This window comes from Lissotriton vulgaris, chromosome 11 (genome assembly GCF_964263255.1).
Source record: "Lissotriton vulgaris chromosome 11, aLisVul1.2, whole genome shotgun sequence".
NCBI lineage: Eukaryota > Metazoa > Chordata > Amphibia > Caudata > Salamandridae > Lissotriton > Lissotriton vulgaris.
The window spans coordinates 188,267,866-188,290,774 of record NC_141699.1 but is presented as its reverse complement, the minus strand read 5'-3'; the positions used below and the strand labels follow the sequence as shown (position 1 = coordinate 188,290,774).

The 22,909-nt window shown below is 40.5% G+C and overlaps 1 protein-coding gene across 4 annotated transcripts in view; it reads left to right on the top strand.

The window, feature by feature from the left end:
- Positions 1-22,909, top strand: part of CMKLR1 (chemerin chemokine-like receptor 1) — a 317,974-nt gene that overhangs the window by 254,227 nt on the left and 40,838 nt on the right. Inside the window, exon 3 of one of the 4 annotated variants that reach the window (XM_086943086.1) lies at positions 14,210-14,290. The exons of the other annotated variants lie outside the window; for them this stretch is intronic. The gene's annotated coding sequence lies outside the window, so the exon portion shown is untranslated. The remainder of the gene's footprint in view (positions 1-14,209; positions 14,291-22,909) is intronic. 4 annotated transcript variants of the gene reach the window in all.

Genomic DNA, 22,909 nt, shown 5'->3' with positions numbered 1-22,909 from the left:
CTAAGCTTTTCCAGCCAAAACCAACAGCTTCATGAGCGCTTCTCAAATACAGCCTGCTACCTTGATCCCGCTAAGAGATTTTGAGTTCCAAAAAAAAGGTAAAACTTCCTACCTGTTTAAACTTGGTTAGTGTATCCCCCTGCACTCCATTATAGTCAGCCTGAAAACATATGTCTACCACAATCAGTAAGTACCATTTGCTTTTGGCAACATTTTTTCTTATTCTGTAACAAATCATATCTCTGGCTTCCTTTATTGAATTTTTTTTATGAAATGTAACTCTATTGTCTAAATTGGGGAGGGATTTTTTGATGCTCTTTTATTGGCTTTTTAACAGTTTTGGCACTTCTCAACGGATGCACATTTTCTCAAAGTGAAGCCTGTTTGTCTCTACCATATCTACCAGGCCCTACGTTTAGGTTTAAATTAACAACTTTAACTGGACTTAACAAGTTAATTATTACCTGCTGTGGAATACCATCCATCCCAACCAATAATTCACACGCACGTCAAAATGATGGCGTCAGCCTAAATAAATTAAAAATGATGTGAGCTGGAGGTAGGTCAATACATTTCTGATTATGCAAGATTACCTATGAGTGATAAAATGTACTTGCAGGTCTAAATATGAATAAATGGGAAAGGGCTGTACTCTTTTAGAGTGAAACAAACGAAGGACAAAAAAAGAATGCACTTTGCAATCAGCTTCAAAATATCTGACACTATCCTGCTTTCAATCAATTTGTGATGGCGAACACGAAACAAGTTGTAAAATGCTATTTTCTAGTCTGAACATCACATCATATTATAATTTGAAGGTCTTCAAAGGAAATAATGGGGGACTCCATAAAACCGTTTTGTAGATTAGACATGACTAGACAGTTTGGAACATAATCTTCTTTCATCCATCAGTGTGTTCCAGGAGACAGAGTATTTGTTGCTTCCAGGACCCCATACCAACAGTGTCATTCTGAAAATGATTACGAGAAAAGCATTCCTCATATCTAAAAGTTGGCAGTGGAAGGACAATCTTGCAAGAGAAGACAATAAGTCACATACCTATCAAAAGGGACATGGCTATAGATGAGCTCTTTACAACTCATGTTAATGAGAAAGGAACACATTTATTAATAGAATTTTAACAAAATATAATTATTAAAAAGTTCTATGGTACATATTAATAATAACAGCAATTAAAAACTTACTACTGCGTATATTAACATTAACACAATGGTGATGATAATGCTGATGATGATAATAATGAGCTTAGCCGTAGCTGCCACTTGCCTGGAACATTTACGCACAGAATTGTTTGGTGAACTACTAGGTTTTTACTGATTATGGGCCCCCCACATAGTTTATTCACCCTAGAATAGACATGGCATCAATAACTTGAATGTTTCCAGCTGTTTTGTTGAAAAATATAACTTTCAACATTTTCATCATCATCATAAAATAATAATAATTACAAATATAATATCGACATGCACAATTTGAAATCAATTTACTTCAAATTCAAATATCCAAAATACAAACTTCAAAACTGTTGGAATTGGCTCTTTCTGCAGGGTCATCCCCAAACGTTTTGCCTCACCCTTGCTATTTCTAAACCTGTTTTGTAGAATTTTTGGGCTGTGAGCACTTTACCACTGCTAACCAGTGCTAACCAGCTTGTGCTCTCTCTAAACGTGGTGAAATAGGCTTACACCCAATTGGCACTATTATTTTACTTGTAGTCCCTAGCAAAGTGGAATACCATATACTTAGGGCTGGCATAGAAAGTGCTTCTTCTGGGGATTAAGAACTTATTTTACATAGCCCTTTAATCCTGTCTCAGGCTTGCTGTTGCAGCCTGTGTGTGCAGTTTTAAACTACCATTTTGACCTGGCAAAATAAACCTTTAACCCCTTAAGTGCGGGGAACGTTCAACAGACGTCGCGTGCACTACCTCGCTAGTGCTGGGCGCGTCCGCTGAACGTTCCTATCTCATTCGCTCAATGGAACGTTCCGCACTAGCGCAGAATTTGCGGCGCAGGCAACAGGTTAACAGCCCTAAACCTTCCTTTTGATTACATATAAGACATCCCTAGGGTAGACCCTAAGCAGCCCATAGCGCAGGGTATGTTGTATTAAATAATTGGAGTTATACTTTTAAGTTTTACATGTCCTGATAGTGAAAACTCACAAATTCATTTTTCACTGTTCACAGGCCTACATCTCCCATAAGATAAGATTGTGTTACCTTATTACATTTAATAAGTGATAACTTAGAGCCAGCAGACATGTCATGTTTGGTGTCTGAGAAATTTAATTTAAAACCGTCTTTAGTGGTAAAGTCAGATTTGCAGTAAATTCTGAAAATGTCACTTTTAGAAAGTTGGAATTTTCTTGCCCTAATCATATAGTGTCTGCAGCCTGTTCCTGGTTCACATGCATAGGTGTAGTTGGCAGTTTGCCTTTGTGTTGTCCTTTCAGACAGCCTGGGTGTTGGCAGGATGGGCAATGTCTGGCAGGATGGGTGGTGGACCTGTCATCTACCACACTTGTACTTCAGATACACTGGCCCAGCTGCCACACAGCTCTCTCCACTTCTCATTGGAACCAACTCATAGTGATTCATCTTGATACAGGACCTCACATTGCAGCCCTCACAGTTCCTTGGAACCAAAGCCAGATAATGTGAAGCCTTGCAAAGCAATGCCATGCAGATTGCATACCAAGGACATAAGGTACAATTCCCAGTGTGCCAAACCTGGTCCTGTTCCTTGCAAGTATTACATTGCAGTCACCCTGAACTTGTGACTGTGTCCTGGGTCACAATGACCACTTACCCTGAGTTCGTGCTTTGCCCCTTTTGGCACTAATTGTATTGAAATCTTTAAAATGTATTATGTCCACTACTACTGATTGGATTTTTGGCATGTTGGTCTCTAATAATTTTACTCTATTTACCTAAGTTGGTGTGAGATTTCTTGTGCGTTTTGTTTTCACTTTATTGCTGTTTATGTCCTTCACAAATACTTTGCACATTGCCTATAAGTTAAGCCTGACGGTTTTTGTGCCAAACTACCAGAGGAATAAGCACAGGTTAATTTAGAAAGACATTTTGTGGTTCATCCTCCCCGGATCTATGGCGATTGCTTGAGGAGAGTTTCACCTTTCCAAAACAACAACCCAAAATCTCACAAATACAAAATTACAAAAATAAAAAAATATAAAATTCTAATTTCAAAATACAAACTTCAAATATTGTGTTTCTATACATATATGTGATTCACGTTTTGACTTTAGTGACTATTGTTAGCATATTTTATTTTTTTGTTGAAATCTTTTTATTCTAAATAATACACAAAACATACAAATCCAACAAAGAAAAAACCAGAGAGCATTAAATTGCATCTAGGCTTCCAATAACCACAATACATAGTGTAGATACATGTATAGGCGTTGGGTAATTGTACAAAAGGCAGGTAACATCGTTCCACATTAACACATTTAGTTATCTTCATCAGCTACCACAAGGGAGGAAGGGGGTATAACAGGAGTACCCAACAGACCTCTACTTTCATTCCAAGGGCCCCAGATTTTAGCCCACTTTTGCAGACAACCCCTACTTTCATATACCACCCTCTCTGCCTGCATTCACCAATCCATTTCCGCCGCCCAATCCTTGTATGTAACTGAATTCCTCCCCTCCATGATTTAGCTATGTTGTGCTTCGCGACTATACAGCCCAAAGTAACTCAGCTCTTCTCAAATCGTGACAGATCCGTGGCATCCCAGATGTTTATGGGTGGAACCATCTATAGGTGAGTTACAAATAAGAGACATTCCAGCAATGATCTTTTTCCAGTATTCCTGGTGGATAGGGCAGTGCCACCATTGATGAATATAGGTACCCTCCCGGCCACACCCACAGGGCCATTTTCACCAGAACTGTGCTAGTGTAATATGTACAGTGCATCTATTTGAGTTGTATTAGCCATAATCATAATCGGATTGCTACTTCACGGGGAGGCCAATGCATCTCTCCAGTCGTCATCATCCTGGTCCCCTATGTCATCAGTCCACTTTGCACCCGTTTTCTCCTGAGCATCTAGAGTATGATTGAAGATTTTGCAGTAGGTCAATGAGATGGCCTTCTCAGGGAGTATGTCATCCAACAAGCTTTCCTCCAGAGGCTAGAAAACTAGCACTTCCGAACCCTTGGGAATGACTTTATATAACGTATTTCTGGCCTGGAGGTAGCGGAAGGATTCTCGATCGTGCATCATGATATAAGGTAGAGCAATGCCACCGTTGTACCAACTCTCTTTGTCAGTTTTGTACGGGCAATACAAGGGGTGCCCTGGTTCCAGAGCAGGGCTTTAACCTCTGGGTCGATTACTTGGAAGTATCTCACTGGGACTGAATATGGCGTAAAAAGTGGGAGCAGCATCATCTTGTAGAGGGCTGTTCTACCTAAAAGCGTGAGGGGTAGTGTTTTCCGCTGACTTATATCTGCCTTAAGGCGATGTAAGGGGGGCAGTAGGTTACATTCATAAAATATGGAGGAGTCCGGTGTAATATACATCCCTAAATATTGAAAGTCGTCTGTAACTATTTGAGTATCACATCCCACCAGTAAACTCGGAGGATCACCACTCAAGACGTAGATCAGGGTTTTATCCAAGTTAATAGTGTATCTGGAATATTTTTGAAATAGCGCAGAGATATGGAGGACACTTATAAGTGAAAAGGGAGGCCTAGCCAAATATAACAGAATATCATCGGAATAGAAGGAGATCTTGTCATACCATTCGGTTCCTGACATCCTTTCCATGAAAGCATGTCAGACCAGAAGGTGCTTCTTTTTCTAAAGACAAAAAGGATGAACCGGTGTCCCTAATGCTTTGGGAGCTTTCTCCTAGAGAGTGGAACGCATTAATCATCCATTTAATTTTCTCTTTATACAACTTCTCCTCCCAGGTACACAATGGGCACTGCTTCTCCCCATCCAAACCTAAAATGCTCTTCAGATTGGCCATACTTAATCAGCATACTTGTTTGGGGTCTTATCTTTTTGGTATGTGTAGACCATAGAGCACCAGTTCATATGCCTGCATACAGATAGAGCACACAATTTGCCATTTAGAGCGGCACATCCCTTTCCTTGGTCTGGTATAGGATTCTCAATTCATTCTCGACTGACAATAGGGTTTTGTAAGGCATCTGAACACCTTCCAGTGATGCCTGCATCAAAGACACTAACAGTAGATCAGCAGCCATGACCACCATGATTATATGAGTGTTTCAGTTGTAAACTTGCTTATATTTACACTTTTCTACTACCCGCGTTTTTGGACAGCCCTCGTTTTTCACCCCAAATTTCTGTCCCTCACTAATTCAAAGCCGAATAGCACCTTATGCATCTGTCTTTGTGCACAAAGACTAAGGCCTCATTTCACACATTGAAATTAGCTTCAATCGTCTTCATCATCCCTGTCCATAGAAATGGGTTCAACTTGTCATATTTCCTGATGTCTTCAAATGCACATTCTGATCTCATCTCAAACTAATACGTCCCATTACACCTTTGCCATTACATTGATGAAAAGATGCTTTATCCGAAATGATAATTTAGGAACTTTCAAATTGTAAAAATATGCAATTGCTTCTGATTATGTCTTGAAGAGCAAATTATTCTTGGCAGGTAAAATACTTGGTCCTTAAGAACATGCACGATAATAATTGTCTGCCCAGTAATTCAACGTTGAACCAAATGCAGTGCATCATTCTGCCATCTTTTGGCTGAATGATGCTCAGATTTTCACATTATCACATTTCTAAGTAAATAGTCCATTCCAATTCATATGGAGAGGTCACTATTGCTACAAATCAAGATTTGGTTGCCTCTTCCTAACAATGGATGGTCTCCTTAGATATATAAACTACACTGTACTTATGTGCATTTTCATGGAGACTGTCCTTTAAAGACTGGGTGGAGTGATGCATGCATAAGCAGGAACAACTTGTGTGTTTCTAAACTGGTGGCCCAGGATTGCTACCATTAAATTGACAGTCACCAATGTCCCTAGGAAAAGAGAGCAAATGAGGGCACAAACCAGGTAGGGCAGAGGAATGTACTATGTCTTTCTTTAGCTAGCCAAACACCTTAGTTTGCTCTTCATCACATTGACATTACAATTTTCATAGAATGTTATACAATGGGACTTTCTCCTTAACTGAATATATGAATAATGAAATTTTTGATCCTCAGGAAGATCCATGACAGAATATCGATTCCAACAATATTGAGATGCCTAAATATTGATCCAAAAATGTTGATTACAAAAAATATTGTTTCCCGATATGTATAATGGTAAGTACAAAAATATCAGAAAAATATATTGCTTTACACTGATATCATGCAATATATGTATATACACATATATCCATATCTATCTATATATATATATATATATATATAATCTCACGAGTTGTCCTGTCGCAGCGGGAGCACAGATCAGTAGGTGCCAGCGATGGGACCAGGACAGTGTCCCAATTTCGTGGAATACCAAGGAATCGCTGCACACACCTTGATGATTTTGCAGTTTCTTTATTTCAAAACGTGACAAACACCCCTACGCGTTTCGAACCGTAGTTCCTGTTCACGGTAGCTTAGGTGATTAGTCCCTTCATTATTTCAATACATTCAGCCTATGAGCACACCCTCTGGTTAACTAGGGCATGCTGGGACATGTAGTTTCAATTGATGTTATTGCCAATACAATTATACCTTTCGGGGTCGTGGGTTTTTGCAGCATTGTGGCGCTGATTTACGTTACTGCATGTGGAAAGCGTGTCCGCAGTTTACAGGGACAATATCGCTTTGCTGACGCTCGTGATTACACGTGCGTGTATAATCAACTCTCTGTTTACCTGAGGGTTGATTGCAATGCGTAACTGTATGGACTAAGGTACTTTTGACATTAAAGGGCTGAGTGCCCTACGTCCCCAATGTGTGCAGCCGCCCACGACATATGTATTACTTCATAGATAATTGGCAGTCCTATGTAACCCAAGATAACTCAGTTGTCGTGACTGTTATTAGCAAGAAAAGCGTTGGTCATGAGAGCACATTATTGTGAATATTAATCAAGAATATTATGCTTTATGCAGGATACATATGTCGTGGGCGGCTGCACACATTGGGGACGTAGAGCACTCAGCCCTTTAATGTCAAAAGTACCTTAGTCCATACAGTTACGCATTGCAATCAACCCTCAGGTAAACAGAGACAGCGAAATGAAGAGACAGACCCCACGGCTTCAGGTTAGGCAATGATTTTATTATTGCAACCTCTCAAAGATGACGTGTTTCAAGCATCAAGTGCTCTTGATCACACAATGAGCACCGCGCCAGCTTTACTTTTTAAAGATTTTTCAAATGCACCTTCCTCCTGTGAGTCACATGTCCTCTTCCATAGACATTGAAAACATACTATACAAGGATTTCTTTTAAGGCGTGGAAACAATATATGCATTAATATATTTAAAGCGAGTTATTTGGCTGTATCAACACATTATATAACCTAAACATATTTCCTAACAATAAATATAGAAATATACAAAAAATTGAAAAACTGTAGAAAAACGGATAATTCATTGTTAGCAGCATGAATGCTGAAACCCATATAAATGTATTTGAACAAAGTGAATAGTGCAATAAATATCTATAATAAACCATAAAATGCATTTTAAAAAAACTTTTCGGTGACATTTTCTAATATCTGCTTAATGCAACATCTTCAAATTTGTCTAACAATTGTGGAATGAATATACTCGCATTGTATAATATAATTTCATATTGTCAATATCATTTGCATAGTATAACATCCTTTGTTACCAGTACTATGAATACTGCTTAGCATTGACCAGACATTAATTTGCATCTTACTGTCACCTTAAATTCAAAATAGCGCAGTTCTTTGATTAAATTCCTAATCTATAATTAGGAAAAGCTCTACTGTGTCTACAAAATTCACTCAATTAAAGCTATTATATAATGTTTACATTACCTGTGTATATAACCTGTGATACCCTCTAACATAAAATCTTTACAAGGTCTTTCTTATACCCCCCATAAGCAGACCTTTTTCAAATGAACCCCACTAAGTAAAAAGGAAAGAAAACATAGTGTATGTACATTAATTTACAAGTGACACCTTAAAAGTATTTGTGTTTGTATACACTATTTGGATCACCATTATTAAGTTTATGTCAGTATTGCTAAATTTCATTTAAGTTAAAAACCACATAGATTAAAATCAGGTTTAGTCGCCAGTAGGTAGTTATAGTTAGGACCAAGTTTCCATAGGAAGAGCATTGTTTGTTTTGCTTATAACTTTGGCGTTGTTTGATGAATCTTCATGAAACTGATTCTTTATTCATATCAGCTCTTATGTTCAAAGTTTGGGGGTGATTCATCAAGGGGGGTTAAGAAAAAAGGCGGTCCCAATACGAGTTTTCTCTATGCAATTTCCATAGGAAACTTTAGACAAGACTACAGGTTGAACGGAATTACCCCTAATGTGGCAGGGAGAAGGGTCTTGGTCTAGAAAGCACGTTTCTGTTTATTTGGTGTAAATCCGTTCAGTAGTTTTGGAGAATATCAGAATTTACAGATATTGATATTTAGGAATTCTGCCATTTGATTGGCTGAGGCGTTACGAGCACGAGCTTGCTGCTTATTCGTTGCGAAACGGTGGCAAGTAGGAAGTGTTGGCAGCCATTTTGTGATTCCTTTGAAGCAAGTAAGGGGAAAAAGGGTGAAAATATAGGAAAGAGGAGGGTAGGAGTGCTGCGAGCTCTGTGGGGTGGTTAGTGTGTGCTATACAGGGAGTGTGAGGCAAAGTATTTACCCCTACCGGTGTGAAAGTGCTGTTTTGCCACAGTGAGATGGTGCTGAGGTGAGGTGCTGGTACACTCGGAGATGAAAGTGTAGGCCTAAACCATGAGTTGAGTGCTGTAAACTGATGTGCTCTGGGCGCTGTAGCATACTTGCCATTGTAGCATAGCTATTCAGGTGGTGTTAGTGTGCATTTAGAATATAGCGTGAGTGAGTACTCACTGCTACCGACCAGAAGACTCAGGGATGGAACCGTGAGTCTAAGCCATGAGCTGATTGCTGTAAAGTGATGAGTTGTGGGCAGTGTAGAATACTGGGCGCTGTAGCATATGTGTGTAAGTAGTGTTAGTATGTAAATGTAAATGTAAATGTGGGGTACATGTAAAGTGCACTGTTACTCTAACCGAGTATCCTGGCGCTGCAGACCGCGTCCTGGTTTTCCCTGTGAGATGGTCCCTTTCTGGGTATCTCCAGGGTGAAACCAGGCATCCCCGGCGGCTGTGGGGGGCTGTTGTAGAGATGAGGCAAGCTTAATGCCCAGAGTTACTGAGTGTTTTCCCAGGTTAGGGTAGGCACTGAGGCGAGAATTATCGAGTCCGTTGAGCCCTGGTCCACGACCCTGCCGCGTCGGGAATTGAACCCTGGTCCCGGGCCGTTCTCTGCTTACAGGTTTGCCGCCTCTAACCAGTGAGCCACACCTCTCCACGAGTATGCGTTTATAGTATACAGGTAGTGGGAAGCAAACTACTCACCCCTACCGGTCTGAAGACTCGAATGCAGTATTTTAGCAAGCAGGAATAAAGAAATAATTGGGAAGAATATAATGCAGAATGTTGCCATGCCACAGAAGAGAAATGGTGAAATCAGGTGTGTCTAAGAAATTGGCTGTGTGTAATAAAGCGATGGAGTCTGAAAGTTATATAAAAAGTGTCTTTATTTAAGTGCCATAAATGGACTCACTGATGTAAGAGCAAAGGCATCCAGCTGAGGCAAACTCCAATCGCTTCTGTGTATTCAAATGTAAGCTCCTGCATCAGTGAATTCCACATTACATGTTACAGTTCCATGTGACATAAACAAAACCTATTAGACTTGAATGACACTAAATTCTATTATGAAGATAAAGGCAGGATATGATTACCACATGCATCCTTTAAGAAAACAAAAAAATATTGCAAAATGTAATCATCAATGGCCAGATGTATCAAAGGGTTTTGCCTATTCTGTGTCTATGGGGAAATGTGTGGATACATATGGCCCTAAGCTTCTTATGTACCCTGGTACTCCTTTTTTGTAGAACAATATTATCAACAGTAGAACAGTCAGCAATCTCTTCTACAGTAGACTCAATCTGGTGCATGTCAGAATTGGTAATAGTTCTACCCACACCAGAACTTTGAGGAGGAACACAAACATTGCGCTTCTCAGAAGCACATTCGGTACACTTCTCGTCAATCCATACATTGTTGTCTTCAGCTGTTTCAAAAAAACATTCCTTTGCTTAGAGCTAAGGCATCGAGCTGAGGCAAACTCGAACCACTTCTGTTGTATTCAAACCGAAGCTTCAATATCAGTGAATTCCACATTATATGTTACCGTTCCATGTGACATAAACAATAGCTATTAGACATGATTGACTAAATTCTATAATGAAAATAAGGGTAGGATACGATTACCAGACTGTGCCAACCAGTTCCTAAACAATGTCGTGTTTTTTTATCTTGATCGCCAGCTTGTGAGCAGAGGCTGAGGATGAGTAAATTTGTGTGAAATGGCTTTGTGGATAACATGCAGGCATAAATGGCGTATTTGCATAGGCCATACATTCCCTGGTTAAAGTGGAGATGTAAGGGGCAATGATGGAAACAGAGTTCAAATGTCTCAGCATACTTAGAAAATTATTATGTGAAAGTAGTTCAATTGAAGTGTATTAAAACATTTAAAGGAAAAAGTAAAAAAAGATGGAAAAAATCAATCCAAGAATAACGTGAGTTTCTTACAAGTCTTGGAGATTGCAGTCCGGAAGTTCTTCAGCGACTTGAGATGCGCAATGTTCCAAGAGGCCATTGTTGCCGTGTGAGAAAAGCAAAGCGATCCAAGTCATATCCTTGAAGAGACAGTAATGTTCCTCGAATGATGGAGCGGCAATTTGAAATGGTTGAAAGGTTGCACGTTGCAGGAGATCTTTCGCGGCTGTGCAGAAATCCCATTCCGCCAGAAAACCTTTTTACGTTGCATCCGCCATTTCTCCACTTCCCGGACAATCAAGTTCATGGTTTTCCATATACTCCATTACCTGCTAGATATCTGGAGCGATTGTTGGGATGTTGGCAAGGCATGCATCCATTACGCAGTCTAATGGGCAAGTTTTGCAATAAAAAGATGGCTGCACGCAGATTGCATATGTGTAAATAAATGTCATGTTGTAGCTGGCTCCGATAATAGATAGAGGCAGGCAGCCAGAAAGTTGTTCAATTTTTTGACAGTATTGATGTAGCTTTGCGTTGAGGCGTATTCTGTCAGACATGGTTGTTACCACAGGGAGCGCAGCCATTTGTTACAAGCAAAAAAGTAGTAGGATGGCCGCGAGATTCATGGGCACTGTTCCTGTTATTCCGAATATGATCGAATGAATGAAGTCTGGTATTATACCGAAAACAGTTTGAAAGCCTGTGACAAGGCCGAAGGACACCATGTTAAAAAAGTGTGCCAGACCTTGAGAGTTGGGAGGTTCGTATTTAAAAGGGACTGTATTTTACTTGAAGTTCATGCTATCTGCAGTTGATACATTTATTTTGCAGAAGTGAGGGACACTTCTGATCTGAACAAAAGTGCTTTCAGTTTGGTCAGTTTAATGAAATCTGTTTTCAAAGTAGGATTGAAGGCCAAGTTGAAGTTTGGGAGTTACTTTGTGTGTGGGAATAGACATTGCCACAGGAGGTTACTTGTTTGAAACAATAAGGTCATATGGTGTGCCAGCTTACATTCCGTAGAAGTGCATGTTATTGAGAGGCAGATAACTGCCATTAGAAAACTGTGTGAATGTTGGTCTGATTGTGAGAGTTGGCGTACTTTTAAGAAAGCAGGCAAGATTGGGGGCTGTAAGCTCAGAAGCGTCGTCCAGTTGGACATTCTTGCATAGTAATGAATGACAGCCATTGTGGTTGCACTTTTCACCTGTGAGAAAAAGTTCTGTATCTTCTTTAAGACAGTGATATGTAAGTGAGAGAAACCACTGCTCGTGAATGAACGTGCTACCCAATATAATCACATACAACATGACAAACAACATGTACATGTAGCAGACACAACAACACTATGTACTGTGGGAACCATGTCTAGTCATGTACATAAACCAAACATGGCATCGCACCTCTGCCACACAATGCAGAATGCAGGGAGAGGTGGGAGAAAAGTATGTGTGAAGGTGGCAAGTGATTCTCGATTATAAAAGTATACAATGCAAAGTATTGAGGGGATGTGCCGGACAGACTTGAGTATGCAGAGCACAGACATGTGCATGTCAACATACACTGATGGTCTATCGAGTGAAGTAGACAGTGGACACAACCATGATAGTGCAGTCAGTGGGGAAGATTACGGAAACATAGCATGTACGTGTCCCCTCCTCCCCAAATTGTTAGCGTAGTGGACTGGCTGGAGGTACACAAGGCTAGCATAGGGGTATGAATAAAAGGAATGTTTCTCTGGGTGTGGTTTTGTTTCGGAATGGCGGACGTGTCTGCTGGGTCTGCGTAGCTTACACCGCCACGAGGTTGACGCCGTGAGCAAAGGTGGCTGCGTAAATGATGCTCTCAGCGTACTGGTACACTGCCGTATGTGAAAGAGGGCCCACCACGTGCTGGCAGAAGCTCCTGGACTGAGGTCTGCGACGTCGGAAGGCTCCTGGGATCAACGTAGGCTATTGTTACACAGGCACACAGCGCCCAGCCTGACAGTCACGACTTTAGAGGCAGCGTGTGCGGACAGAGCGAAGTTTGATGGCTCACGTTTCCTAAATGTACATTAAGTTACATCCTTAAATCTATCTACCGTTTGGATTTTGGGCATGATATCGATCGTGGTGCTGACATTGCAACCGCTTATATTATACCATAGCTGTGGGGTGCTGACTGATTGCGCACTTAGTGGCACACCATTGAAGGGTGCCCACTCACGTTGGGGTTACCTTGTTTTCGTGCATATTGGGTTCCCACCTCCCCCGTCCTGATGAAGACCCGCCCCTGAGAAAATAAGTTACCATGTTCGTTTTTGGGTCAAAACATCAACACACTTCTACTGAGCCTGTACCTGCATTGTTCTTCCTAAGCCCCTCTCCCTTGTACCAATCAGAATATGGAGGATTTTTCAATTACGTGCCAGCAAGAAAGAATTACATTTTTTGCGAATATAACATCAAGGGCAGGCTCGCTCATGTCCTACACTAAGGATTGAACCTTAGTCTCTGTCCAAAAAGCTTTACTGTATTTTAACCTATTTTCTCACTGACCTCCTTGGTCGCTTTTCACACACAAGCACTTACTATCACTCTTATCTTTGCATGTCAATTTTTGACAGTGAATCCCTTGTGTAAATAACTGTGTATTTTTTACGTTGTAAATACCTATCATATTTTTTCAAAGTGTATAATAAATAAGAGAGTCTCCCGGAACTTGGTGAGAAACAGAGTTTTTTGTTTCAGGTGTGGCTTTTCTGCATCAACAAATGTTTCGGGCTAATTATGTTTGTTTTGTTTTGATTATTATCAACCATAACAGATTCAATCGAAGGTTGATCAGAAGTAGAATGAATATCTAATTTATGTTTACAATACATATATTGAATTAACATCAAGGACCAATTTTTTCTATAAGACTTGATTCCCAGGTCCTTTGACTCCAATTGGGTTACCCCTTGTTAATAACACAGCCTGAGGCCCAGCTGCATGGAGTGCTCTGTATACTACTAACACAGTAGTCGAACAGGTACCAATTGTAGAACGGTGTCTTGATCCCACAATGGACGATGTTAGAACTGAATCTGAGAGTGGAGATGAAGGTACTCCCTTCGACCAGGTACAACCTGCTCTAGGTCTCAACAGTGGTACGCTGTCTTTTCCCACAATGGACGATGTCCGATATTACTTGCTGCTTGCTTTTACACAACTCTCTTCTTTGAGGTGCATCAGACTCTGTGCTTCCGTAGCTAAATGTACACCATGGTTCAGCAGGACTTAACAGTGAAACGGGGTCTTGATTCTATGATTGAGGATGTCAGAATTTAAAGTCTGTGATTATTTCTGTGTACTCCCTCTGATTAGGTGCAACCAACTCCATGCTTTCGAATCCAACGGTACGTGATTGTGAGACTTTAATGACTACTGACCGTGACCTACACTACGGTAAGCAGGGCTCACAATTCAGATCTAGTGGTGATTGTTTAATTACAGAATCCAGTAGTCAAGTAACTACAGCGTCTATTGAAATATACACAATAACCTTTTTGTATACTTGCCTGAAGAACTTTTTTAGATGAGTTATAGGTTTAGTACAATTACCAAATTCTTCTTGGTAGTGGAAAAGAACACTGAATAACAATCTTATTTATTTTATTTATTTATTTATTTTATTTATTTATTTATTTATTTATTTATTTATTTATTTATTTAAAGAGTTTTATATAGTGCTGGCTAGCCCCGTAGGTTTCAGAGCCCTTTACAATAGGTCAGAAAAGTTACAACAATAATAACAATTTTATGTTTCATAAAAATATGAGAAACGAGGTGCTGTCAATTGAAAATTGATTGCATCCCTTAGGGCACACTGGTATCAGCGGATTATGTACCTCGACACTCTTGAAAAAACAATCTTCACGAATTTGTTCAAATTTGGTAGGTAATATTTCAATTCAATAAAGTCATTGAAGTATGTTTCCCCACATACTCAGTGTGAATCATAAATATCAGTAATTATTTCCTCCAGCTCCAATGCATTTCGGGCTGCTGCCCTTCATCTGGGAGCATCTAAAGAAAACGACATAAGAAAACACCTATGTATATTCCTCCTCAATGTTAAACAAATATACCATCATACATACAATAATAATACATATCCTGAAAATACGATAACTTTTGCATGATATCAATGGGCGGGTGCACAATAAAAAACTAAAATGTGCTGTTAGATGGTTTCCGTTCGTGTACGTGAAAAGAGCAACTCTATAACAGGTGAGACACAGGTAGTGGTGTTTCGTGATTGGTTAATGCCGAGTTTACTTAGGTAAAACAAAAGTTTCTAAAGCAATGCTGCTCGATGTACCTCTATGTTTAAAAACGAGCGCTGAGCACTGCTTATTCTAAATGTAACGGGGTCCGTGCAAATGTGCTCGGCTCTTGTTGGTAATCCAACGCGGTGCTGTGGTAACTTACGTTTAAAGAAGATAATCAATGGGGAATTCCAAACGTGTTCACCCTGGGTCGAGAAACGCTCGGCAGTGGCGTGTAAAGTTAATGCGGAAGTGTGAATCTAACCCGATGTGCCGGTCACGTGATCAGAAACATGGAGTTAAAAATACTGTGTTCTGTGAGTGAAAACCAAGGGTGCTTACGAATATGTACAGAAATAAAATAAACGCACAAATAGTGAATGTTACATGTGATAAATGCAACTTGAGCAAAAAGGTATAATAAGGTATGGGGAAAATATAATAGGTGCGTTAATGCTACAAAAAGGAGACTGTCCAGAACTAATGTCCCCGTCCAGGGGGTTCATCAAAGGTGTTATAGGTAGCAGGAAAATTCGATCCGTTCATTTAACCCATGAGGTTTCATGGATTGAAGTCTATAGATCCAGTAGTTCTCTCTTTGGAGTAAGTATTTGTTGTTGTCACGCCCCTCAAATTTATTGATAACTTCCAAAATCATGTATTTGAGTTGTGAGACAGAATGTTTCATTTCATTGGAATGGCTTGCTACAGTTGATTTTTGATTGTTGGTACGAATGTTGGATTTTTGTTCATTGAGGCGTAAATCCAACATTCGTCCCAACAATCATATAGATCCTCATTTAGCTGCTAACCAAACAATGCAACTGCTTAACCACTTGGCTGCTAAGGCATTACTCTTCTTTCACATATAATTTCCATTGAAATCAATGGAAAGTCCATGACGAGTTACCCTTGTCATTAGCGGCGAAGAGGTTAACCACCATCTGAAAACCTAAACTGTGTGTCTGTATCAGTCGCTAACACATGCATTAAGTAAGACACAATTAATCACTCACTTATACAGTCAATCAGACACCTACTTAATCATGCATCCTGACTCTTATACACCCATTCATTCTTTAATACACCTTTGCATATATATATATATATATATATATACAAATTATTCAAATTTTATAGAAACTCATAGTCACTGGATGATGTCATCAGTGATGTCATCAGTGGTGTCATTTGAGATGTCATCAGTGATGTCACTGACCATGTCGCATGTCATGAATGATGTAATATGTGACATCATCAACAGTGCATTGCGGGGGCGCGAGTTATAGTTAGCTGAACTAACTATAATGGGAATTTCTATCGTTTTGTATGAGTGAAATATCCAACTTAATATAACGTTATTGAAACCTATGACTGTGCATTATGGGAAGTGTGGAGCGGAAAGCACCAATCAAGTCCAGTATGGACCCCGCAAGAGTGCCCGTCCTCGATTCCATGTACGGCTGCTGCTTCACTGCCGTGACCCCCAAGGATAACGGGGTGGTGCATACTCTGCGGCTGGACGGCCGCATGTAAATGATCGCTCCAAGGTTGTCCACCTTTGAGTAGCACACGAGAAACAACTAACTAATTTGTTTTTTTTTTTACCAATAGAGGGAAAGAGAGGGAAAGACCATCTCCTAAAGTGTAGGATCACACATTTAGCAACAAGATAGATGTATTCAGTATTTCTCTCATTCCCTCTAGAGTAGATTCCGTCATGATTGTTGTTATTATTTTTAACGCACCTCTGGTTACTTTCATGAAACTAACACACTCAGGACAGCCCATACAGGGCCAGACAAAAGCTGAGTTAGCCCATACAGGGCACTATTAGCAACGTAGAGGGGAACACAGATTCTCTTAGATACTGTTGGGTATGGCAGCCAACAGAAGATACATTCAAAATTCTTCCCACTAGAAACACTATGTGGTAGACGCTAAAGGTTAGCGCATTTTTTTGATAATTTCTTAATGTGATAAAAAAGAATTTAAAGAGCAGCCCGTAAAAGTGAAATAGCATTGTTCTATTTTTTCCCTGGTGTTACCCTCGATGCTGAATGAATTGTTCACGTAATATAGTAAAAAGTCATTGTTTTTAATTATGCACTTGCACTTTTTGTAACCATTTATTGTTGAAAGGCTTGTCCTACTATAAACATGTTTTAAAATGGCCACCGTATTGGGACAAATACGACAAGTCCTTTTTCACTGTCTACTGAAGACATGTGAGAACGATAGATGATAAAATGGTTTCTGTTCGCCGACACTGACGAAGCTGCAAGGTGAAACGAGTCTGTTGGAGGGTGCTGGGGGTCTGCAATAAACACAGCTGAAATTGGATGACCAGAGTGCTTTCCATGCTTCAGACTGAATGAATGCTGACACGTTTTATAATATATATATATATATATATATTTATATATATATATATATATATTCTATCCACCAAAGTTGCCCTTGAGGATTTGCCACTCAAGCATGAGTAACTGCACTCGATGCCACAGGTGGAGGGGTGTCAGCATGTCTACAAGCCTTCCGATACTGCCATACGCGTTTCAAGCTATAACAGAGCTCTTGATCACTGACGCAATGAATGAGGAAGCAGGTGAGTATGGAACCTCTCTTTTAATCAATTACAAGTCCCGCCCATGTGGGCGTCACACTCAGGCATTCTGGATATAGTAGTTTTCCTTCGTATGCCCATCAGACTTAAAGAGTTCCTTTTATGCAAGTGCGCTGCCTCCACAAACAAAGTCAAAAATTTCAACCCAATAGGGCGGAAGGTCCCGAGGGCACCACTGATCACTCCCTCAATCTCTCTATGGCTCAGGCCCCCCACGTTCTTGGGAATGCTCGCAAGCAAGAGCACCACAGATCCGCTTGTTCAGCGGCGGGGCAAATCCGCGACTGGACTAGCCGCATTAATTCTCTCCACCAAAGTTGCCCTTGAGGATTTGACACTCACGCAGGGGTAACTGCACTCGATGCCACAGGTGGAGGGGTGTCAGCATGTCTTCAAGCCTTTCGATACTGCCATACGCGTTTCGAGCTATAACAGAGCTCTTGATCACTGGCGCAATGAATGAGGAAGCAGGTGAGTATGGAACATCTCTTTTAATCAATTACAAGTCCCGCCCATGTGGGCGTCACACTCAGGCATTCTGGATATAGTAGTTTTCCTTCGTATGCCCATCAGACTTAAAGAGTTCCTTTTACACAAGTGCGCTGCCTCCACAAACAAAGTTAAAATTTCAACCCGATAGGGCGGAAATTACAGAACGGTGGCATCCACTGGGATTACGTGTGTTAACTCTGCTGGTGTGGTTCCTTCACCTTGGCAAACCTTGTTTTTGATGTTTAGCGGCCTGCTCAGCCGCGAAGGAATCCCGCCGGCATAGATGGCGGATCTGCACCGCATGGAAAAACGAGCGATGAACAGACTGTGGAGGCCATTATTGTGGTGCAGAGGGACAGCGGTATCAGCTTGCCTATTTCAACTCACCCACTGGGGAATTGACACACTTACAGAACGGCGGCATCCACTGGGATTAATATTTAACGGACTGCAAGGACCAACAGGCAATTGTGCTACGCCCACAGGTGGGTCTATGTCCAGTATTTTACTGATCAGTCTGCTCACTGCTGTTCTAAACAGCTATGCAAGCTGGGACCAAGGTTAACTCCGAAACTCGTCGGCGAAATGCAGGCAACATTCTCCGACTGCCGCCTTTGTATTAAGGCGGTTTGAGTTTAAATACTGGATGTCAGTCGGAAAGCCTCTGACCTGTGATTGGAGGCTTTCCGACCAGCATCAAAATGAGGCCCTTTTTGTTCTCACTGACATGCTGTAAATATGTGCTTTCTTCAGTCAAGGGCATAGACAGAAATCAGCTGCTCAAAGTCTCGGCTGAATCAGATAGTATTTCTAGAACTGTCAATTCTACCAACCCCTTTGTCATGACAAATCCCAGCTCAGATCAGATTGTAATTAAAGCCTTGAGATGCTTGAATTACTGTGTCCTATGCATTCAGTTCAGTCACTATTTATATAATTGCTGTTATTGACATAATATATGCTCACACTTCATTACTGTCATCAGTCAATATAAATATTACTGTACCTCCAGTACAGGCTTTATAATCAACATTAATTCTGATTTGTTCAGCCCCCCTTTGGTTCACCATCATTGCTTCATTACCATCAAAGAATATAACAACATTCGTTCATACAGACACCAATGTCCCTATTTACCCACACCTGACAGGTTTGTTGCCACCTCTGTTTATAATAAAGTTTCATCCCACCGTAGAAACTACCTCCCTGATAAAGAGCAAAATAATTAGTTTAACCATTTCAACAATCTCTTACCCACTGGCTTACCCCATCCAACCTGTTCCAAGCCTACCACCTCTGTAGATGCTCTAGGGAGTAGGGTGTTATAGGTTCAGAAGGCATGTAGTAGCTTTGCACTTTGGGACATCAGACAGTAACCCCTCAGCCCCATCCTTTCTATATGTCATCTAAGCAAGAAGAATACATTAGTCTCTCTCCTTAACTCCTTGATCATCTCCAAATGCTGTTGAACCATGGATACAATTCTCTTAGAGAATCACTTTCCCATTTCTGTGCATTTCCTTCCACTCCTGCCACTTCTTTTCCTTTCCACTTCTAGCATGTCTTCATTTTTCCTTACTTAGCATGCCAATATACTGTCTAACACTATGTCAGGAACCATTTCTTCACTTTGGTTACTGACATCAGTGGTGTACTCTTCCTCCAGAGCAACGCCCCTTGACCCTTTCATCAGGAATGCACTTCTCAAAACCTTTTTTTTAAATCCCTTCAGAGTTTATTAAACATGTGTACATCATTATTCAGTCTTAACTGCTTAGGTCAAAAGTAGTATGAATCTTCGATACTGACACATCTGATGTCTGCATTGACACCCTTGACCACACTACTTGAATGAAATAGAATTCAAATGGTGTTTCAGGAAAAGTAAACCATCTCCATCATTTGCTGTTCAGGACTTCCCCAAATGCTCAAAGCAGATGCAGTTACACCCTGTCATGGTAATATTTTTATTTAATTTATTTTAAATTCAATATATTGTGATTCTAATCAGGCCCCAACCCTTCTAATAACATTTGAATCTGAATTTAAACCCCCAACCCTATCGACAACATTTAAATTAAATATTACTACATTTTCAAACCTTTCCTCACATCATGTTCACAACACAGGCAGCACCCCCTGATCTTCTCCATTTCATTGCAGATGCTGCCATGCTCGATTAGGATCTAACCTCCTCATTCATCACCACCTCATCCAATCAACTGACTTGCTCAGTATGCAATTGCTCAATATGTCCTATCTTATTGCTTCTGCTTTTGGTTCTCCCACTCCCGACATGTATCTGTCGCTCCACACACCATGCCTGTCATACTCTAACAGCCTTCTTATGTTTAGCTCATAGGGTTAAAACAACCAATAATATTAATCACCTCGCCTGATATGAAAGGTGGATCCACCTCACCTAGATCACATTAATTGGCCAAAACGATTAGATGTTGCCAGCCTTTCCTTCTACAGGGTTAACAGTCCCCCTGCACATAAGGGTAGGCTCACTGAGGAATGCACCCCCTTAGACAGATCTAATCTTCACTACAACGTTTACATCACCTCTATTTGAACTTTGAGTGTCAAGCTCCAACTCAAACAGACTTTTGTTTCCTGCTGTTACTTAGTAGAGTTTGAAAATATGAGTCCTGACCTGTTGCTAATCCTTTCAATTCTAGCCTTCTGTAATCCAAAGTCTCTTTCCCTGTCAGAACAAGCAACAACACAAGCACGTTCTCCTGTGACATGTTTGTCTTATGGACGTCATGACCAGACTTCTCCCTTACTGCTCCTTTATGCACGTTCTGACGCTCTCATACCCTTTTTGGGAGAAACATAAACCTTAAATTCCTTAACCTCAGTATATATAAATCGTCAATAACTAGCCTGACATACAGCCATATCAACCTTGCCATCAAATCCACGCAAGCAACCCACGGAGTAATTTGGTCTGAACTCAAGTCTTCTGCATTGCGTGCAATGCCACTGAGCCTCTTCTGTTCAGCACGCCCAATACAAGTGTTCTGATTTCACTGTTGCCAACTCAGCGCAGACACCCATAGAATACTAGTTGCCACTTGTCTGCACAATATTCCACCTGGTAGTATGGAATGCTTTGCACATATGATGTAACACTAAAGAACCTGCCTCCTAAACACACATGCATAGGTAAGCTGTTGGCACTCTTTGAAGTCCACAAGGGATCAAAACAAGCTGCACTTATTTAGTGGTGCTTTGTACAACTTTATACAATGCTAGATCAGCTTAGCTCCTCATATCAAACTTCATATGAGATTCTGAGACTGAAGATGTCCAGACCTCAACACTTTGCTTGGTGTTGGGACTGTTTAACACAAGCTTAATGAGGTCTAGAGCAGTCAAATACTAATATATGACTCAAATCATAATTTGGGGGGTTTCACTCATACTCGCTCGGTTGGCCAACTACCAGCACAACTGATACCAAACTGCTTCTTTGATGGTAACCACTCACTTTCCATCCAATTTGCTGTGGTGCTGGCCCTCAAACAACTTTGTTTTAATCATAGATTTCTTTCTAAACTCAAAACCTTTGGCTCTACCAGACAGTTTCTGTTTCTTCAGTTTGATTGTCTGACCTTGGCCTCTCTATTTCTCTCATGGCCTCACAAGAATAGTGGCTATGTTCATCAGACCCAAGATAGGCTTCCCTTCTCTGCCCTGTGTGCCATTATTAACATCTAACATTTGAAAAGGGTGCAACAATGTTCTTTACATAAATTAGTAGAACAGTCTTCCCTTTTACAGTTTATATATTGTACTCATTTTAAATCCTGAATAATTATCACTGCTACGAGCAAGGCCTCAGCTGCTCACATTATGCATCACATCATCAAACATAACAGAAGACTTACTTTCAAGTTTCTAGGTGAAATTCCTTCAATTATGTCTTAAGCACTATCGCTACAAAGGTGTTATGTAACTTTTTGCCACTAAATGCATAAAGCAAGCGGGTGGACCTTCTGTTATGGTTGACGTCTTTATATATGATGCGGACCACTTGACCGGTGCTGGTGGCTATGAGTGGGAGGGAAGGAAAGCTGCAAGCACCTTATCTCCCCTACATATAAGTACATTTATATAACTAATATAATTGTAATGATCAGGTGGCACATCTTCAGGAGAAATCTTTATCTGTTAATATTTTTACATCACCTGGAATTTGAGATTAAACTAAATCACCAACCACTATCCCTCTCCCCCAGCTCTTACCTCAAGCATACACTGTGAAATGTATTTGTATACCTCAAGGTCATGCTAACACAAATGCCACCTATATGGGCCCCCTGGAGGCCTTCAAATTATGTATTCTTATAACACTTTGATGTCTTTTTAGATCTCACCTACAGACAGCTCTGGCTATTGTTGGCAATCAGGACTAGTGTACCCAATATTGTTTTAGATTGAGCTTAGGGTTAACCCCATACTTATAAATGGATGACTTTCGCATCAAACTCATTTCTAACCTCCTGATTCAATGGTTTCCTTGCAATTCATATGTGAATCCCTCCCAAGGGACATTTTGGTTTCCCTGTGTTTTGATTGGATGACATGGATCTTTCTACTGCTGGCTTTAAGACTTTGCATTTCAGT